The 18,556-nt window shown below is 42.0% G+C and overlaps 1 long non-coding RNA gene across 1 annotated transcript; it reads left to right on the top strand.

Moving 5' to 3' along the window:
* The first annotated feature begins 16,421 nt into the window (after positions 1-16,421).
* On the top strand, positions 16,422-18,214 carry LOC147265917 (uncharacterized). Its single transcript, XR_015112657.1, has 4 exons — positions 16,422-16,727; positions 17,006-17,049; positions 17,174-17,284; positions 18,025-18,214. It is a non-coding gene; the product is annotated as an uncharacterized LOC147265917 (long non-coding RNA).
* The last annotated feature ends 342 nt before the right edge of the window (positions 18,215-18,556 follow it).

Raw genomic sequence — 18,556 nt, forward strand, 5'->3', positions numbered from 1 at the left:
CAAAAATAATTGCTCACCTAAGAGGATTCTAAAAAGTCCGACTTTCTCAGTGATATTCTCTTCTCAGGCTTTCAAATCTTTTAAATTTCCATTTTCCAACAGTGAGTAGAAAGTTGTTACTCTCTTTGAATCCAGGATTTAAATCTGGGGTTCATTTCATGAGGCTTGAACCCAGGATTAAAAGCACATCATTAAATGACTTGTAGTGATATTCTCCTGTTAACATTCCAAATTATTCATTGAGATTTGGACTTTATGGAAACATTTTTCCAGATTTTGATGGGCCAGTACAGCAGGAACTGGGGCTCATTCATGGTGTGGTTCAAATTTGAGCCTGGGTTTCTTCCCCTGCAAGATAAATCTGGAAAGCATTTTGTTCAATTCAGAAACGGTTTTGAAGGCAATTTCTCCAGTTGGTCCTGGAACTAGAAAGAGATCTTGTGGTAGGACATTTATTTTTACTCTATCAATCCTGTGACTCAGACTCAGAAAGGAAATGGAGTTCCATCTTCTTCTATCATCTTCAAGGAGTTCTGGCCCCAATCCAGGTGGAGGTTTTCCTCCATGTGTTCTGGAGGTGAGTGATTAAAGGTCAGAACCTGTGTTTTAGAATGGAGAATTTATGTCCAGCAGAGCTTCCCAGTGTTTCAAAGAGCTTTATTAATGCAGGTCCTGTGTTAGGGGGCTCACTTCAATATGTTAAAACATCATCAGCGTCCAGCGCCACCTTGTGTTCTTCTCCATTTATGTGGACACCTTTAATATTTGTGGTGTCTCTCAACCACTGTACGAGGGGCTCGATATGAAGAGCTGGAAGCAGCAGGAACTGGGGGGTCATGTCTCAGAGTCTGTCTTTTATTTTTTTGTCCTGGTCCTGGTCTGGGGGGACCAGGGCCACACAAGATAGAGAGAGAGCTCCCTCGCCTTCCACTCTCAAGAAAACCAGCCAACTTCACGGTCAAAAGACAAAGTAGCAGTTTATTTAGCTTCAGAGGTGAGCAGTGCCAACACAACAAACCAAACTAACCAAGATCCCTACCTGTCCTGCAAGAAAAACCAAACTACTCATCCAAAAACAGGAGAAAAGGGACAGGAAAATAACAAAGCTTCTCCCTCCTACTGCTGCCACTGAAAACCAAAAGTACGATCAACAATTATTTACTAATGATTGACTTCTCCAGAGGTTTCACAAATGGCTCACAGGACACGAGGCTGCTCCATGAGTTACAGAAATGTCAATGAGCTAGAAAACACTTGACACATGGTTGGCAAGCAGGGAGGCGGGGTCATGTCTCATGGTCTCTCTTATTTTGATATCCCATTTGTGTCCTGTTCTTCCTGTTTAAGTTTGATGTCGAACCTCCCCTCTCATTTTCAGGTTACTTCACTTGCCCTTGTCTTCTGTTTGCCTGAGTCTCTCGGTGCATCCGAATAGACGTCAGGACTCTGAGAGGGAACGACCTCAGCAGAGACTCCTCTACTTAGAGGAAAGGAGAGCTGAGAAAACACTTTTTTGACATCATTCAACATCCTCAGGGACGATCGTTTACAAAGTTCTATTTAATATAGGACACATAAAATCACACCACATGAAGCAGGCTAATGAACAATAAATCAAATATAAAAATGCTTTATTTTAAGATATAGAATATCTTGTGAATATCTGGAGCTTAATTCCAGCAGCAGACCTCCTCAGGTGATGGAATTTATATTTGACATGTTTACCATTAAATGAGACACATTTGCAGTCCATTGAAATCTACTTGTGTTCATGGTGAGTTGATTTCAAAACATGAGCTGACAGAATCTACGTTTAGGGAGGAACCACCATATCCAGGGGTCTGGACCTTTTTGTAGTCAGAGCCATCAAAGTAGCAGACTAAGCCAGCAGACATTAGTATTGAGAAGAGACTGATACCTGGAGCCTACTTTTGGGTCTGGTCAAGTGATAACAAAATATATGACATCATTGTCAGACTGACACCTGGTCAACACTGACCAAACACCACCCTGTTGCATTGTGGGAAAATTCTGCTTGGTTTGTGTCCATCAATACACACAAGAAATTTGTCTCATGCTGCTGTGACCCGGAGTCGAACCAGGGTTGCTGCGGCCACAACACAGAGTACTAACCACTATGGGATCACGGCCTCCTCAACAGCAACTTGAGATTCGATGTCTTTGTCTCAGGTGAAATCAAAGAAAGAATTCTAAGATCAAACACAAAACTCTGAGATCAAAGGTTGAAGTTCCCCAAGATTCAATTTTAGCTCAGACCCTCTTCAAGGTGGAACCAGCAGAGGAGCTCAGTAGAGACAACTGGACAGCAGCAGGACAGAACAGAGGCTCTCCACAATGGGAGGAGACAGGAAACAGGTTTGGACCATCTGGGCTTCTGTCCACTTTGATGGTTTTTAAAACATTGAAGGAAATTGTAAAAATCAACATTGTGTTTAAATCATGATTTCTAGTTGAGAGTGTTTGCTCATCTGTTCCAGAAGCTTCTTCTAGAGTTGACCCTGAATGAGTGGAGGGACCTTTTTGATCATCAGGACTGCTTTTTGATGCCCTGATGGTGCATCGGGGTCATCATGGTCCTCCACCATCTGCAGGGGTTCCAGGACTGTTGTGGTGTTTGTGGGAACTGCAGGGAGAAGCTGAGAACTGGAGAGGAAGTCCTGGACACCAGCAGACCTCTCAACACCTGCAGCATTTTTTCAGCTCCACCAAACCCAACATTCACTGCCTCCTCATCATCTGGGCATCAAAAGCAGCTCAGACCTGCTGCAGCTCAGCAGACCTCAGCCATTTTTAGGATGTCTCAATGATTCTCCTTCACATGATTTTCATTCAGAAACAATAGAATTGTCAAATACCACAACAGTTTTCAGCTTGCTGGTTAACAGTATTTCAACTTCCATTCCACTGTGTAATGGCAGTGACTGATGTGTACTATATGCAGTACTAATCAAGTACAGCCCTGACTGATACTTCATCTCCAATGATAGGAAGGATAAGAATGTTGAAATGGACCAAGCAGGAATAGAATCTCAAGTCATGTCAACTTTACTGAGCAGCACTCAGTTAATTTCAGGAAACACAAGACATTTTGACCACATGTCAATGAAGTAGTCAGCAAAATAAATATGACACTAAACAGTAGTTGAGGGAGAGCAGAGCTGGAAATAAGACATTACTGGAAGGGGAATAAATCTAAAACACGCAGAACCAGAACACAGCCACAGCTTTCTGTCATTTTCTGTCTCAAATACTTGACAAGTTTCAACTTGGTCCAAAACCTGCTCACCTCTCTGGGTGTCAAGTGTATCTGCACCGTCTGACCAAACTTTATCAAATGTGTGAATTTTATTTCCTGCAGATGAACTCTGGGCAGTGTTGATTGCAAGAAGAAAAAAAAGTGGGAAAAATAATGGAGTCTTTGCCAGAAGTTCCTTCTGGCTCAGGCCCTAAAAAGTGCTGTCAAGTAACGTTAGAACCAAGCTCTGGACCAAAGTCTGGTGCTTTTTCAATTTTCAGTCAGTGAGTAATGTTCTATTCATTTATGTAACTCTATCTTACATTGATACAGAGAGTTGTTTTTAGTCTTTTAAATCATGTGACCATCATTATAACAGCTGTTGACCTTGTTTGAACTATTTGATGGTGCTAAATATTGCCAGCTTGCTAACATTTACGAGCTAACATTAGGTAGCTACTAATATTATTTTCTAACTTCAGGCCTTAAATTTGGGATTGATTGTGGAAATTGTTCACTTCATCTTTGTGAGCCCAAGGTTTTGTATTGATGATGTCATTGTAACTGTCTTTCTGATTCTTTGCATACATAAAATTAAAATACAAATGTTAGCCTGCTCTTGTTTGTACCCTCAGATGCAGGTTTGACAACTGGTAGCTTAGCTAACTGTTAACCCATGAATGTTTAATTGTGTGAGTTTTTCCTTTCAGTTTTCCATGATGGAAGACAACTCAACACAGGTGGTTTCATCACTTTCAGTTGTCTGAAGATTGGAGCACCACGAACCCAGAGGCTGATTCCTGAAACCATCAATAAAACTCTGCATTCACTTCTTCTGAATGTTAAATGATGATGTTTTGATTTATTCTTCTAGAATCATCTGAACAAACCCTCCCTCAACACAGTTGAAGCAAAACTCTTTGGCCTTCATCTGACAGGATGAGTTTCTTTTCCCAGTGATTCCATTGATAAAGTGAAAGCTTTGCATCTCTCACTGGAAAGTCCTGAGGCTCGTCCCATTCTGAAGCAGGCAGTTGCTCCCTGCCAGCCGACACTTTCACTCTCTTGTGTAGGAGTGAAGAACAAAATCAAACTAAAGAATCATCACTCTTTCATTGGGGCTCCTTTCTCCTTGTTCTGATACAGAAATTCAACAGCTTCTATCATTTATTTCTCAGGAAATGTTGATGACACACTGGGATTTTTTGTTCTCCTGCTGTCACTGTCAAGTGCCAGCTTAACATGTGAGAGGTAGCAGGAGCCATGCATGTGTTCATGTTTACAGCAGACAAGGAGGAAACCTTGGAGGATTTCAGTGACTTTTAGCAGTGGTTCACACTTCAGGTGTGAAAGCTTCTCAGTATAAAATTTTAAGTGAGCGAGCCAGGAGTTGAACCTAGAATCTTCTGACAGTAGTCAGTCATGCTATCCATTGCACCACCAGCCCTGTGAAAACCCTTTTCATGTTCATGTGTACTTGATTTTATAGAAAATCCAAACGCTCTGGTGGCATTTTCAGGGGACACAATGGTGCAGTGGTCAGCACTGTGGCCTCACAGCAAGAAGGTTCCAGATTTGAGCCCCAGCTGTGGAGTCTGCATGTTCTCCCTGTGTCTGTGTGGGTTCTCTCTGGTACTCCAGCTTCCTCCCACAGTCCAAAGACATCAAGAGGGGACGAGGCTGATTGATCCTCTAAATTGACTGTCGGTGTGACTGTGAGTGTGAATGGTTGTCTGTCTGTGTGTGTTGGCCCTGTGATGGACTGGTGACCTGTACAGGATGAACCCCGCCTCTTGTCCGAAGGCTGCTGGGATAGGCTCCACCCCCACACACAAACCTTGACATATAATCAGTGGAGAAAAGGAAATTAATCAATACTCATGACTGAATCTGTTTTGAGAACTGAGCTGGATATAAACTCTGAGAATTCAGAGTAAGGACCAGGAGGGTGGTACACAATAATAGATAGGAGGAAATGTGGAGTCTGGATTCTTTTCTAGAATGTGAAGGCAATGACAGTCCTGCCAAGTGACATCACTGACATGAATGGATTACTTCAGTTACATGACTGGATGACTTCAGTCACATGACTGGATGACAGTGTAGATGCCAATGTAGAGGTTGGGGAAATAGTCTCTGAGAATCCAGCTTGAACCAACGCCCTCCTTGTTCTTCAAAAACCCAAACAGCGACCATCAGTCTCCCTCCAATCCTGTACTTGGGTTCAATGTTGCTGTTCCATTTAGCAGCAGTAGGTGTCGCTGTGATACCAGGTTCAGTTCAAGATTCCCAACTCCAGCTCATGATGGTGACCTCAGTGGCCTCAGTGGCAGGGTAAAATGGCGCTTCAGTGAATCATGTGGATCAACTCATGTTCCCATCTCTTATGTTAACGGTCAGTTTTGACCCACGTCTTCAATCAGCTGTAAAATAAACTAAAAACAATTTTCTATCATCCAAGTTGTTTCCCATCTCTTGGTTTCCTTGTTAGGCTTCCTTATCCATGGAAATATTGATTTGAATATTTTGTTGTGGGCCTCTGGAACTTTTTTAGTCAGTAAACCCTCAATTTCAGTTAAAAAATGATAAAATGAACCTCAAGTAAATAATATAAATAAACAAAAGGTTGTTGTGTTTCCTCACCATTACTGAGGGGTGTTAGAACAGTCTTTTAGTTCTTTATTTTAATGTTATTAACTTTTGTAACATCCATGGTGTTATACGTCAGTTTCAATTCTCATATATTTACTTCAAGAAAAAGGGAAAAAAGTCTTTTTTTCAGCAACAGAACTTTAATACAAACACAAAATGAAAAGCAGAACAAGCCAGAACCCAAAATTTTGATTTGCAAGGTCAAACAAACAACAACCAGTCAAGCAAATCAAACCAACAGAAACCAACTACTGGTTCAAAACCAGTAAAAAACAAAAACAGAGGAAAAGTCTCTGTGTGCAAGAACATGCATGTGTGTGTGTGTGTGTGTGTTTAGATGTGTGTGTGTCAAAAACTGACACACTTCATTTTTTGACAACATGAGCCAACAGTGGTGGTGTCTGTCAAAGAGGTGGAGCTCTGTCCTTCACCTGCAAGATTTCAGCAGGCAGCTCAGGTCTAGTTTTCTTCACTGTGCCACCATGATAAGTTTCCTCCTGAGAAGTTCTTGTCCAAGGTCATAGCTGGTAAAAGAATTGTCACAGGGATACTGGGACCCTGCAGTCCAGTCGTCATATCCAGGACCACACTGGACATGGCCGTCTTTGTTTGTTTTGTTGTTGTGCAATGTGAGAGAACATGACAGACCATTTTATACCAAAGACAGGCTGTGTGTGTGTGTGTGTGTGTGTGTGTGTGTGTGTAAAACCATGTTAAATTCTTTTAAATAAATGTGTTTCAACCTGCTATTATTTGTATGCTGTATGATTTCTGAAACCCAAGACTAACTAAGGTGTACATACTGTAACCTAAAGTATGGTAATGAGGAGAATGATGAAAAATCCACAAGGTGATCAGAAAATAATAAATGTATTCAGGAAAACAAAATCATCTCTGAACATGTGTGATTGAAATATGTCAGTGGGACTGGCAGAATCTGGCTTTACCACAAAGTGTCTCAGCAAGAGATCTGTCACATGCGTCTGCTTTGGAGGGTCAATCTGTCCGTCCACACTGCACATTTGAGGGAACATGAAGGACAGATGAGAGTCTGACTGTCATGGTGAAAGCCTTCAGCACTAGAACTGAAACAGCCCCCACGATCTTTACCCCACCAGACACCATCATCCAGCCTCCAACCAGAGGTCCATCAGTTATCATGGGAGCCACATGTGGAGTCTGGATTCTTTTCTAGAATGAGACGGCAATGACAGTCCTGCCAAGTGACATCACTGACATGAATGGATGACTTCAGTCACGTGACTGAAGTGCTGTGGTTCTTCTGATGAAGGGCGGCATGATGTTTGCTGTCTCAGGCTCCACCAAATGTCCTCTTCAGGACGCCACAATGTGGCCTCTTCAGTGCTCCACCTTTCCTGCATCGGAGACACAAGGGTTTCTCCTGGTGCCGACCCTATCATCCTTCTACCGAATGGTGCGGCGATGGATCCTCAGTGGACGCTGGGATCCTTCTTCTCATCAGTGCCACAGTTTTTCATGGAGGGAACAACAGGAGCGTTTTAGTCATGTTTTGCTCGGTGTTTCCTGCACAGAGCATCAGGATCTGTGACGCCATCTTGTGGTAGTGGGTCATCATCTTGTTGTGTGATAGTGGATTCATTTATCTGCTATTTCAACACATTCAAGTTCATTATCCCTACATGTCAAAATACATTTGGTGTGGAGTTTTACTTTCTGGACTCAATCATAATGTGTGCATTTATTCTTCAGGAACATTTCTCAGCTTTGTAAGTTTATGATATTTTGTCTTCCTCTGTTTTCTATTCCATTGTTGTTGATGATTCTATTGCAGGTTTGAGTTCCCTGTTGACTGAAGCAGAAACAGGAACAAAAAGCTGGAGGTGGTCAGAGCTCCAAGTTGGGACGCTGATATTAAAGTAGGAGATGAACACATCCAGGTTAGCCATCACTCTCAGAACCTGCTACTTTACCTCTTCAGAATGTAGCAGCATAGCATAGCTTCATCTCACCGGTTAGTGGCCCACTTTGATGTCTGGGATATGAGGTTAAAGGTTCTTTACAGCTCTGAATGAAGGGTTTATAAAGTGTTAACAATGCCATGAATAACACAAGCATTCAGTAATCCTTGATAAAAGGAGACTCACCATCAAGTTGGACCAGTTGAAGAACAAAAGGACTTCTCCACGATCACATTTATCTCACTGGTCCATACTTGGGGACCTCTGTACTCAATGGAGAGTTGAAGAAATCGGCTTGTTGTGGCCCTGCGGTCCACAGACCTCCTGTACAGTCACCAAGCGCTGTCAGACACAATCGTAATGGAACCAATTATTTTACAATGACAGTAACTAGTAAGAAATAAGGCATTACAGCTTTGAAGGAACTTGTCCAGCACTGGTTTGTGAGTGGGTGTTGTCCTGTATTGGCAGGAAAAACTCCTTGAAATGTCATGCAAGTTTTTTCTTCAAAAGAAATGTGTAAAACATTCAGTAACATCCAGGACCAAAGACAAGAGAGGGCAACGCTCCAGGAGTCTCTGATCTCTGAATTCTGTCTTTCATCTCTGAATTCTGTGCATTGATCTCTGAATTCTGTGCATTGATCTCCTGCTTCAGTCTTTGATCTCTGACTGATTCTAAACTAATCAAAGGATCACATCAGCATATTGGTCCAGTCTACAGATGGTGATTTTACCAAGTGCACTGCAGCAGTCCTTGTTGCTGTCTGCTGTTGTGTCACAGCAAAGTAAGGAAACAGCCTGACGGTCCTCAGGAGGAAATTCAACAACCTCCAAAGATGGAGGTGAACCTAGACCTGCTCGTGTTTGCTGTCCTTGATGAACTTAGGCGGTACTCTGGTGCAGGGATGAGCTCATTGAGATGATCTGGGAGCAGTCCTGATGTCAAATGGACAAAATGTTTTTTAAATCTCTAATGACTTGTTTGAACTGAACCTACCGGATCCTGTGGTGCCTGATGAGGAGACAACTTGGGTACAAAGTTAAAGAGGGGGGTTTTTGGAGGGGAGATGATTTTTTTATGTGATCGATGTGCCGCGGAGAACATGTTTCAGTGGCTCTTTGAGGTCAAGGTTGTTGTAGAAGAAAGATTCCCTCCAACTACATAATAGAATTTTCTCAAAACATCCTGACTAAGATGGATTCCAAACCAAACCTGTCACAAGGGAAAGTCTGCATGTAAACACACACACTCTGGAACAGTAGTTTAACGTTGTTGGCAGGACTCGAACCTGCGCGGGGAGACCCCAATGGATTTCTCGTCCATCACCTTAACCACTCCGCCACAACAACTACACTCCCGTGCACATTAGTAGAGGATAGTAGTAGATTTTTTTAATCTTCTCACAAACACAAACTATTTCACACTTACTCTTTTATAATTTAGTGACAAAATTTGTTTTGCTTTATTTTTTTGAACTGGAGCTTCCTGACAAAGTCAAAAAGCAATAAACAAATTCATGTGCTTCTTTGATGCATTTAAAACTTCCAAAGAGGTCACACAGGAGGAAGGTTGAATCATGTGACCATCATTATAACAGCTGTTGACCTTGTTTGAACTATTTGATGGTGCTAAATATTGACAGCTTGCTAACATTAACTAGCTAACGTTGCTAGCTAGCTAATATTGTTTTCCAATTTCAGGCCTAAATTTAGGATTGATTGTTAAAATTGTTCACCTCACCTTTGTCAGCACCAGGTTTTGTCTTGATGATGTCATTGTAACTGCCTTTCTGATTCTAAAATATAATGCATCCAAGAATAAAAATGTAAAACTGCCCCTCCATGGAAATATCATATTTAATATATTGCAATATTCTTTTCCAGTATATTACACTATATTTTTGTTTTATCAGAGAGACTTTAATGTCTGTCTTTGATTTCTAAACTCTGACTCTCCTTTTATTGGTGGTGACTGAATTCTTCCACCTGACAGACTGGGAAGGCTCATATTTGTGATGGATCCATAAATATAGGAAGGTCTTGTTTCAATGAATTCGTGTGAGATAACTTGTTATTTTGTTTGTGGTTGTCATGGTGACTCGTGGTGTCGGGGCTCCATTGACGATGGCATTTTGTCGTGGTTGTGCACGTGTGCAACTCAAGGTGAACGTACTCACAGTTGATTGAAGCAACTCAGATCAGCTGTTCTGGAACCAGATACTCAGAGTTTCCCATCTCAGAGTGTCAACTCAGGAGTGATTGAGGAGAAGAGTTTCAGAACAGCCACAGTTGGGGGACTTCCATCCAGCCATCCATTTTCTTTACCTGTAAGGGAGTTCAGGGATCTGGAGCTGCTTCGTTCAGGTGGATCCAGAACACAAGATGGGTGTCAGTCAGGACACCAGAAGGAGACCAGCATCTGGAAGGTGAAGATGCTTTAATCTGACACTGTTGTGTCAACAGTTCTGAAATAAGAACAAAAATAAACAGTATTATTTCCACCTCATACTCCTGCATATATTCAAGTGAACAGGGAACACAAATTCATGCACAACTTCTCCTGTGTGTTCATCCACAGTCACTAAACAACAACCAAACCAAACAAAAGGGGGTTTGCTAGCGTGGCGTGCTGAGGTAGAAAGGAGCTGTACAAATTGAGTCCTTTTACCATTTCTTTCCTGGCTGCTTCTGGCAGCGCTGTCGTCACTTCCTGTGACAGTGGGAGGGAAAGGGGTCCCCCTTCAGAATAAGTTTTATAGCATTGTTACTTGCGCTTCAACATGCCTTTCACAGACCAACTCACTAAACAGCTCAGTGAGGTAGTGTGGCAGAGCGATCTAAAGCGCTGGATTAAGGCTCTAGTCTCTGAGGAGGTGTGGGTTCAAATCCCACCACTGCCATCGTATCCTAGGTCACTGGAGAGGTGTGGCAGGTCTCTCACAGCCTCTCTGTGCTGGAGGGGTTGGCTGCTTTTATCACTCGTGGGAAGAAAATGTCCTGAACTTGAGGAGTTCTCCTCATCTTGAACTCTCCAAAACAACAATGTGCAGTAATGCTGAGCTGCCTTCAAGCCAACAACATGGGCACAGTGTAACCAGAGCCACAGGCTCCTCCCAGTATATGCAACACTGCCAGTGACAAGTGATGCGGACCTAAATAATCTATAACCAAAAATCTATCACATGACAGGATAAAGGCACATTGAAAGAGTTACTCTTGCAAGACAGGTTTTGAGAAGGTTCACCAAAATAATATAATGTGAAACAATTTCTTTTTTTTAATTGGTTATCTACTCAGCTACACCAGCACCTGGTTCTACAGGCTGAATTAACTCCAGGACGTTGGCCAGCCGTGTCAGTTGAAACCTTATTTGTCCAAATAGCAAAAAAATAAGTCTGATTGTTAATGAAAGATGTCATCATGGCTTTGAAACTGTGGTTGGGGACAAGCCAACATGAGCACATTCATGGAAGAATAGCAATAAAAACAGGAAGTGTTAGTTAGCAAGCACTCACCAGGCTTTCACTATCATATTTGAGTCTAGTGGAACAAAATGGCTGCTGCTGACTGTGCTGCCTGGTGGTGGATCACTCTTCACCATCCTCACAGTCCTTGATGGAACCAAAAAGGCGAGTTCCTCAAGAAGATCTTCCAGGGCGTCCAGGTTAAAGCGGTGCCCCAGCTGGCACCAGGCACTGACCCAGGTCCTGCATGTGAGATACTGTCAGTTCTGTTCTGCCCTGCTCACAACCACAGGCTGGTGTTGAGGCCTGCAGCAACCAGGGCCCCAGTCACCAAGTGTATAAAGGCTGGTCATTGTGGCAGTGGGAGGAGTCAAAATGAAGACAGACCAATGTGAGCAGGACTTGACTGCAAAAGTAAGAAGAACTTGACCATGTTTCCTACAGTACCCAGGAGGCTTGGTAGTTGTTGAAGGAAGCTCCAAAAGCAAAGAGCAGACAGCAGGATATAAAAAGAAAAGATCCAGACACTAAAACTACAAGTAGAAACAAGATGAAATACTAAAAGCTTTGGAAAGATACTCCAAGGTTGTATATACATTATTATATACACTACTATTCTCATTGACTCCTAAAGAGGGAAAGGAAGAATTAGAATGTGGATCATATGAGCTGATTTCAGTGTTAAGTCCATCCCTCCATCCACTTTCTATTCTTATCCTTTAAGGTTCACGGGGGGGGGGGGGGGGCGATCCCAGGTGACATTGGGCAAGAGGCAGGGTTCACCCTGGACAGGTAACCAGTCCATCAGGAGAAATTAGGTGGCCAAAACTAAAACATTAGTCAGATCAAATTCAGATTAAAGCAAGAGTCTCCAGATCAAAGTCAGAATTCCTGATGATGTCATCAGGGTTTTGACAGTAACTAGAATTCTGTCTTTGATCTCAGGAGGACATGACAGAAACACAATTGAGAAAAGTATATAAGACCACGGCGGCATGATGATGCAGTGGTTAGCACTGTTGCCTCGCAGCAAGAAGGTTCTGGGTTTGAGTCCAGGCTCGGGTGCAGAATCTTTCTGTGTAGAGTCTGCATGTTCTCCCCATGCATTCGTGGGTTCTCTCCAGGTACTCCGGCTTCTTCCCACCGTCAAAAGACATGTAATTTGGGAAGAGGCTGATTGGACACTCTAAATTGCACGTAGGTATGAATGTGAGTGTGAATGGTTTTTCATCTCTGTATTGTTGGCCCTGTGATGGACTGGCAACCTGTCCAGGGTGAACCCTGCCTCTCACCTGTAGATGCTGTAAATACAATGGAATTTGGACAAGGAGTTTTCCTTCAAGTCCAAACATCATCGTCCAGCCTCCAACCAGAGGTCTATGACTATGATTTGAGGTTTTACCTCCCAAGGTTGTCTGGTTCCAGGTGAATTTTAAAATTCCAGTCTCCAACCTTGGCTGTTCTGAAACTCTTCTCCTGAATCACTCCTGAGCTGCAGTAAGAAAAAATACCAGTGCCCAACCAGATCAACTTCATGGTAAATGGACTCAATTTTATTTTTCTACCTTATCTGCACTCAAAGCGCTTTACCGTGTAATCTCATTCACACAGGCCTCAAATGCTAATCTTTTGTTATGTTAGTTGATTTTGTTTTGTTCGTTTACACATCGTCACTTTTTATATGACGTCAATAAAAATGTGTCAACATTGTATGATGTACAATCTACTAAGTGGGTATCAAGTGATGTTAAAACAACATTTTTTTAGGGGTTTAAATCAGTACTTGAAGTAGCCACTGAATTTATATTTACTTCATCGCTTAAGTATCTTTAAAAAAATAAAATCAAAGTGAGGTACAATCATTGCCCAGCAAAATACAGCTTACCTTTTGAAAGGTGTTTTTATGTTTCATTTTAACTTCTCCCCAGTCCACTCCTTCCCTGTTGGATGGCACCAGAATGAAAATCAGATTTTATTCCTATTAATATCTACAAGTGTAAGCTACAACCTCTTACAGCTAAATGTTAAATCAATGGAAAAGTACATTCAAACTTCTGCCTTGACTCAGGTAGCTCCTTTCTCTCATGCCGATTCTCTCTCCTTCGCTGCTGCAGTGGTGCTCCAACTCCACTGTCATGAAATAACTTATTATTTTGTTCTCGGTTGTCATGGTGACTCGTGGTATCGGGGCTCCATTGATGATGGCGTTTTGTCGTGGTTGTGCACGTGTGCAACTCAAGGTGAACGTACTCACAGTTGATTGAAGCAACTCAGATCAGCTGTTCTGGAATCAGATACTCAGAGTTTCCCATCTCAGAGTGTCAACTCAGGAGTGATTGAGGAGAAGAGTTTCAGAACAGCCACAGTTGGGGGACTTCCATCCAGCCATCCATTTTCTTTACCTGTAAGGGAGTGGAAACAGTTCTGCAAAAATAACAAAAATAAACAGCATGTCGTGGTGGAAAATGGTGGATGAGAGGAATCAGAGCACTGAGTCTCAGGTGCCAGATGGGGGATCTCTTTATTCTTAGCGACGATCCCTCCTAGCAGTGCAGTTAAAGATGTCCTCCCACTGATACAGAATATGACATACCTTTTTATACTGTATTCAGGCTGTGTGTGTGTGTGTGTGTGTGTGTGTGTTTGTGTGATGTGATGGCCTTCACACTATCTTCAAGGACCAGAAAGGAATGGGACATTCCCCAATTACACTTATCTTGGACCTTGGCTGCCTGTGTGTGGCGTCTCTTTACCATGTGTATGTGTGGTGTACTTGCTTTCCCAGATGACTGCCATCTTTGTTATGTGGGCTGACATGTTGAAGTGTCAGCACAGGTCATAGTGATGAGACTTAACTCTCATTCTCCCACAAGTATTATTTCCACCTCATACTCCTGCATATATTCAAGTGAACAGGGAACACAAATTTATGCACAACTTCTCCTGTGTGTTCATCCACAGTCACTAAACAACAACCAAACCAAACAAAAGAGGGTTTGCCAGCATGGCGATCAGCTGTAGTTCACCATCTTATCCAGGTCACATGACTCAGGAGTAGCATGGCCGTCTGGCAACCAAAGGGTGGCTGGTTTGATCCTCATTTCCCCCGGTGACCATGTCAAAGTGTCCTTGAGTAAGAGACTGAACCCCTAATTGAGCATCAAAAGCAGCTCAGACCTGCTGCAGCTCAGCAGACCTCAGCCATTTTTAGGATGTCTCAATGATTCTCCTTCACGTGATTTTCATTCAGAAACAATAGAATTGTCAAATATCACAACAGTTTTCAGCTTGCTGGTAAACAGTACTTCAACTTCCATTCCACTGTGTAATGGCCGTGACTCATGTGTACTATATGCAGTACTAATCAAGTACAGCCCTGACTGATACTTTATCTCCAATGCTAGGAAGGATAAGAATGTTGAAATGGACCAAGCAGGAATAGAATCTCAAGTCATGTCTACTTTACTGAGCAGCACTCAGTTAATTTCAGGAAACACAAGACATTTTGACCACATGTCAATGAAGTAGTCAGCATCAGATACCATCAGATACCACCAGATACCACCAGATACCATCAGATACCACCAGATACCATCAGATACCATCAGATACCATCAGATACCACCAGATACCATCAGATACCATCAGATACCACCAGATACCACCAGATACCATCAGATACCATCAGATACCATCAGCTTATCAGCTCAGTGTGCATGAGGTCATGGTTGCTCATTGAAGAACCAGGGCTGCTCTCTCCACCAATCCACTGCCAACAAGCCAGACAAGTGGGACTGGCAACTGTTCTGCTCCGCAAGTTCATCTGGCATCATCATGACCTGCTCCTCTATCAGGGGCATCCACATTCTTCAATGTTGCCCTGAGTCAGCAGGAGCAGACGCTACCTTTAGGGGCCGAAGTGTTCACACGCAGAACCAGAACACAGCCACAGCTTTCTTTCATTTTCTGTCTCAAATACTTGACAAGTTTCAACTTGGTCCAAAACCTGCTCACCTCTCTGGGTGTCAAGTGTGTCTGCACCGTCTGACCAAACTTCATCAAATGTGTGAGTGTTATTTCCTGCAAATCAACTCTGGGCAGTGTTGATTGCAAGAAGAAAAAAAAGTAGAAAAAAGTTCTGTCAAGTAACGTTAGAACCAAGCTCTGGACCAAAGTCTGGTGCTTTTTCAATTTTCAGTCAGTGAGTAATGTTCTATTCATTTCTGTAACTCTATCTCACATTGATACAGAGAGTTGTTTTTAATCTTTTAAATCATGTGACCATCATCATAACAGCTGTTGTCCTTGTTTTATCTGAAAACAAATTTATTCCTGATGAATTCCCACTGACTGTAGCAGAGACTTGTCCTCATCTTTTCTTCCATGCTCTGTGTCCTGTATATGGTTATAATGATGCACACATTTAAGGTGAATGACAGTTTCAGACATTGTTCTATTTTAAGCATTTAACGTTCAATCTTGTGCTTTACCAAAGAAATGTGTAATATTGGGTGCTGGTGTCTCACCTCTGACAGATGAGGTTTGTTGCAGAGCACCAGGAGTAATAAAGCACTACTTTCTCAACAGTTGACAGACAGTGCAGACTGTTTACGTACCTCCTACTATATGTTCCCCACAGAAACAAGGATCTCATAAAGATTCCTGTCAGACAATTTCAACACTCCACTTTCACTCATGGCTTCACAATAAATGATATTAAACATTGGTTACTTCTATTAAATATGAAGCCATCACTCAGCTGTTTACGATGAAGTTCATATCATGAAACAAGGTAAGTTAAAGTTAAAGTACTGTCTTTCGTAAAAATATCAATATCTTTTCAAATATAGAATAACTTTAAAAACAAAGTCGCCCCAACGTTTCTTTTGACAGCCCAAACGACTGAGACTAGTTTGATGAGATTTGGACGTGGAGGGGGGCTGCGTGACGTCAAGGGTCAGAAATGTCTTTTTGAATGACTTCAAAGCAGGTTTAAATGGTTTGTAGTTCCATGGTGTTAATTGGGGTGTTGTTCTCCCGCCTCAGTGCAGCTCAGGGGGCGGGGCTATTTCAGCAGTCACGCGCAGGAACTCTGGGCTGAGTTCCACTCTCCATCTCCACGCGCTGTTCTCTAAGATTCGCGGTGTCCAGAGGAAAACGCAGTGCCTGGAATATTCGGTTTAAAAAGAAAAAAAAACGAAGTATATGAACTTCTACAGGTTCTAAAACTTTATATACGCCGCGTATAAAGCCTTAAGTAGCGAGTAAGGCGATTGTTAAAGGCACCTGAAGCTGGTCGACTTTAGCTGAAGTTAATGCTAATGCTACCTGACATTCTTGCTAGTTTATGAACTTTAATGGCAGGAGAATGAAGGGAACTATGTTCTTTTTCTGTACTGCATCAAACATCGAGGTGAGTTTACTCTCATTTTGTGTATAAAATACTATCACAACATACAGACACAAGGTTTGATGAAACTTCACTGTTTGAGGACATTTTTTGTTGAATTTCTTTTTTTTGGGCGGGGGGGGGTGTGAATGTCCTGTATTATTTTGTTTAATTTGTGCTTCTCTTTTCCTGATAGTTCATGGTAGCATTATCAGCTTTAGTCAATAGAGGGCAGTATGCACCTTATTGTTTTTTAGTTTGATGTGTCAAAATAATTTGACCTTGTCTGCTTCCTCTTGCAGGTTTCAACCTGAATGAGAAAGTTTTTTATTATCCACTAATATTGGTAATGGACAAGATACAAATTCATGATGTAACTGTGAACATTAAAAGCTGCTGAAGCAGTTCTTCATTTGAAACATTTTTAAACTTAATCCAGCTTTATCTTGTTAAATGCTTTCTTCCTGTAGTTAAAAAAACAGTTGTGGATTCCCAGCGCAGCTGAACTTGACATTTTTGATGAGACTGAGGCAGCAGTGGAGGAAGACGTCCTCCTTGAACTCCTGGAGGCCAATCCAGACGTAGGTGATGAAGGCAGGAGTCATTATGAAGCTTTGCTGTTAACAAACAGTCAGAAACACATTTTCTCTGATGCAGCTTAACTTGACATGTTAATGAAATCTGGACTGCAGTGACACAGTTGGGTCACATTTCTGTAACATGTTCAGTTATTAAATACAGGTTACTTGAAAGACTGAAAATGAAATCTCAATGATTTGAACTACTTTGTGGAAAAATAACAAAATGGACGCAGCCATAAAAATGGAGTTTCACAAACATGTCTGTTTCTAGATTTGTCTCCTTTAGATCATTCAACACCATCTCCACTCACACAAACCTCATCACTTTGTCTTCAAGTAGATTGAAAAACCTGGAGATGATGATGTCAGCAGTTTTACATTCTAGAACTTTGGGGTTTTACTTAACAAGACTGAATACTTCAGAGTTCCCTCTGAAAAACTGGAATTGTCAATATTGTAATATTTGGTTTGATAACTTTGTTACTGTCTAATGTAATGTGATGTAATGCTGTAGTACCTTGATTCATATTTTTAAGTCTGCTACAATGTTCAACTTGATCATCTAAGCAGATATGAAAATACAAAATAACAGTCATTAAAACCATCAGTCAATGAAAATGCCAGTTTGACAATGACTTGGATTCATAGGATGGGACACAAATTCAAAAATAGTAAACCTTCTTCTTTATCAGTGTTTTTGTTTCACTGTTGTCCTTTGTATTTTTGTTGAACTTTAACAGGAGCGCTTCTATGATGGAAAAGGGGGCTGAATATTTCTGTTCTATCAGACAAAGTCCAGGAGTGCAGTAAAACAGCCGGTCAAGGAAGCAACGGTGCTTCAAGCAAAAGGACCAGAGATCAGCAGCCATGTTGCCTCAGCAGCTTGAAGGTGACTCTTGTAGGGAGACCATTTAATTTCTTGTTCACTCTCCTGATGAAGCTGATGTGTTTCAAAAGATCAAGTTAGGAAGCAGCAAAATGCACCAAGTGACCTCTAAAGAGTCTCCAGCTGGTCCAGAACGCTGCAGCGAGGGTTTTGACGGGAGTTAAGAAGAGAGAACACATCTCTCCCACTTTAGCTTCTCTCCACTGGCTTCCTGTAGGATCTAGAATCGACTTCAAAGTCCTTCTGCTGACTTATGAGGCTCTCAATGATAAAGCTCCATCGTATTTGAAAGAGCTCATTAGTCCCTACTGTCCGACCAGAGCACTCCGCTCCCAGAATGCAGGTCTTTTAGTGATTCCCAGTATCAATAAAAACAGACTGGGAGG

The sequence above is a fragment of the Aulostomus chinensis genome, chromosome 4 (assembly GCF_037954235.1).
Source record: "Aulostomus chinensis isolate RoL2024-O1b breed Wild chromosome 4, RoL_Achi_v1.0, whole genome shotgun sequence".
Classification (NCBI taxonomy): Eukaryota; Metazoa; Chordata; class Actinopteri; order Syngnathiformes; family Aulostomidae; genus Aulostomus; species Aulostomus chinensis.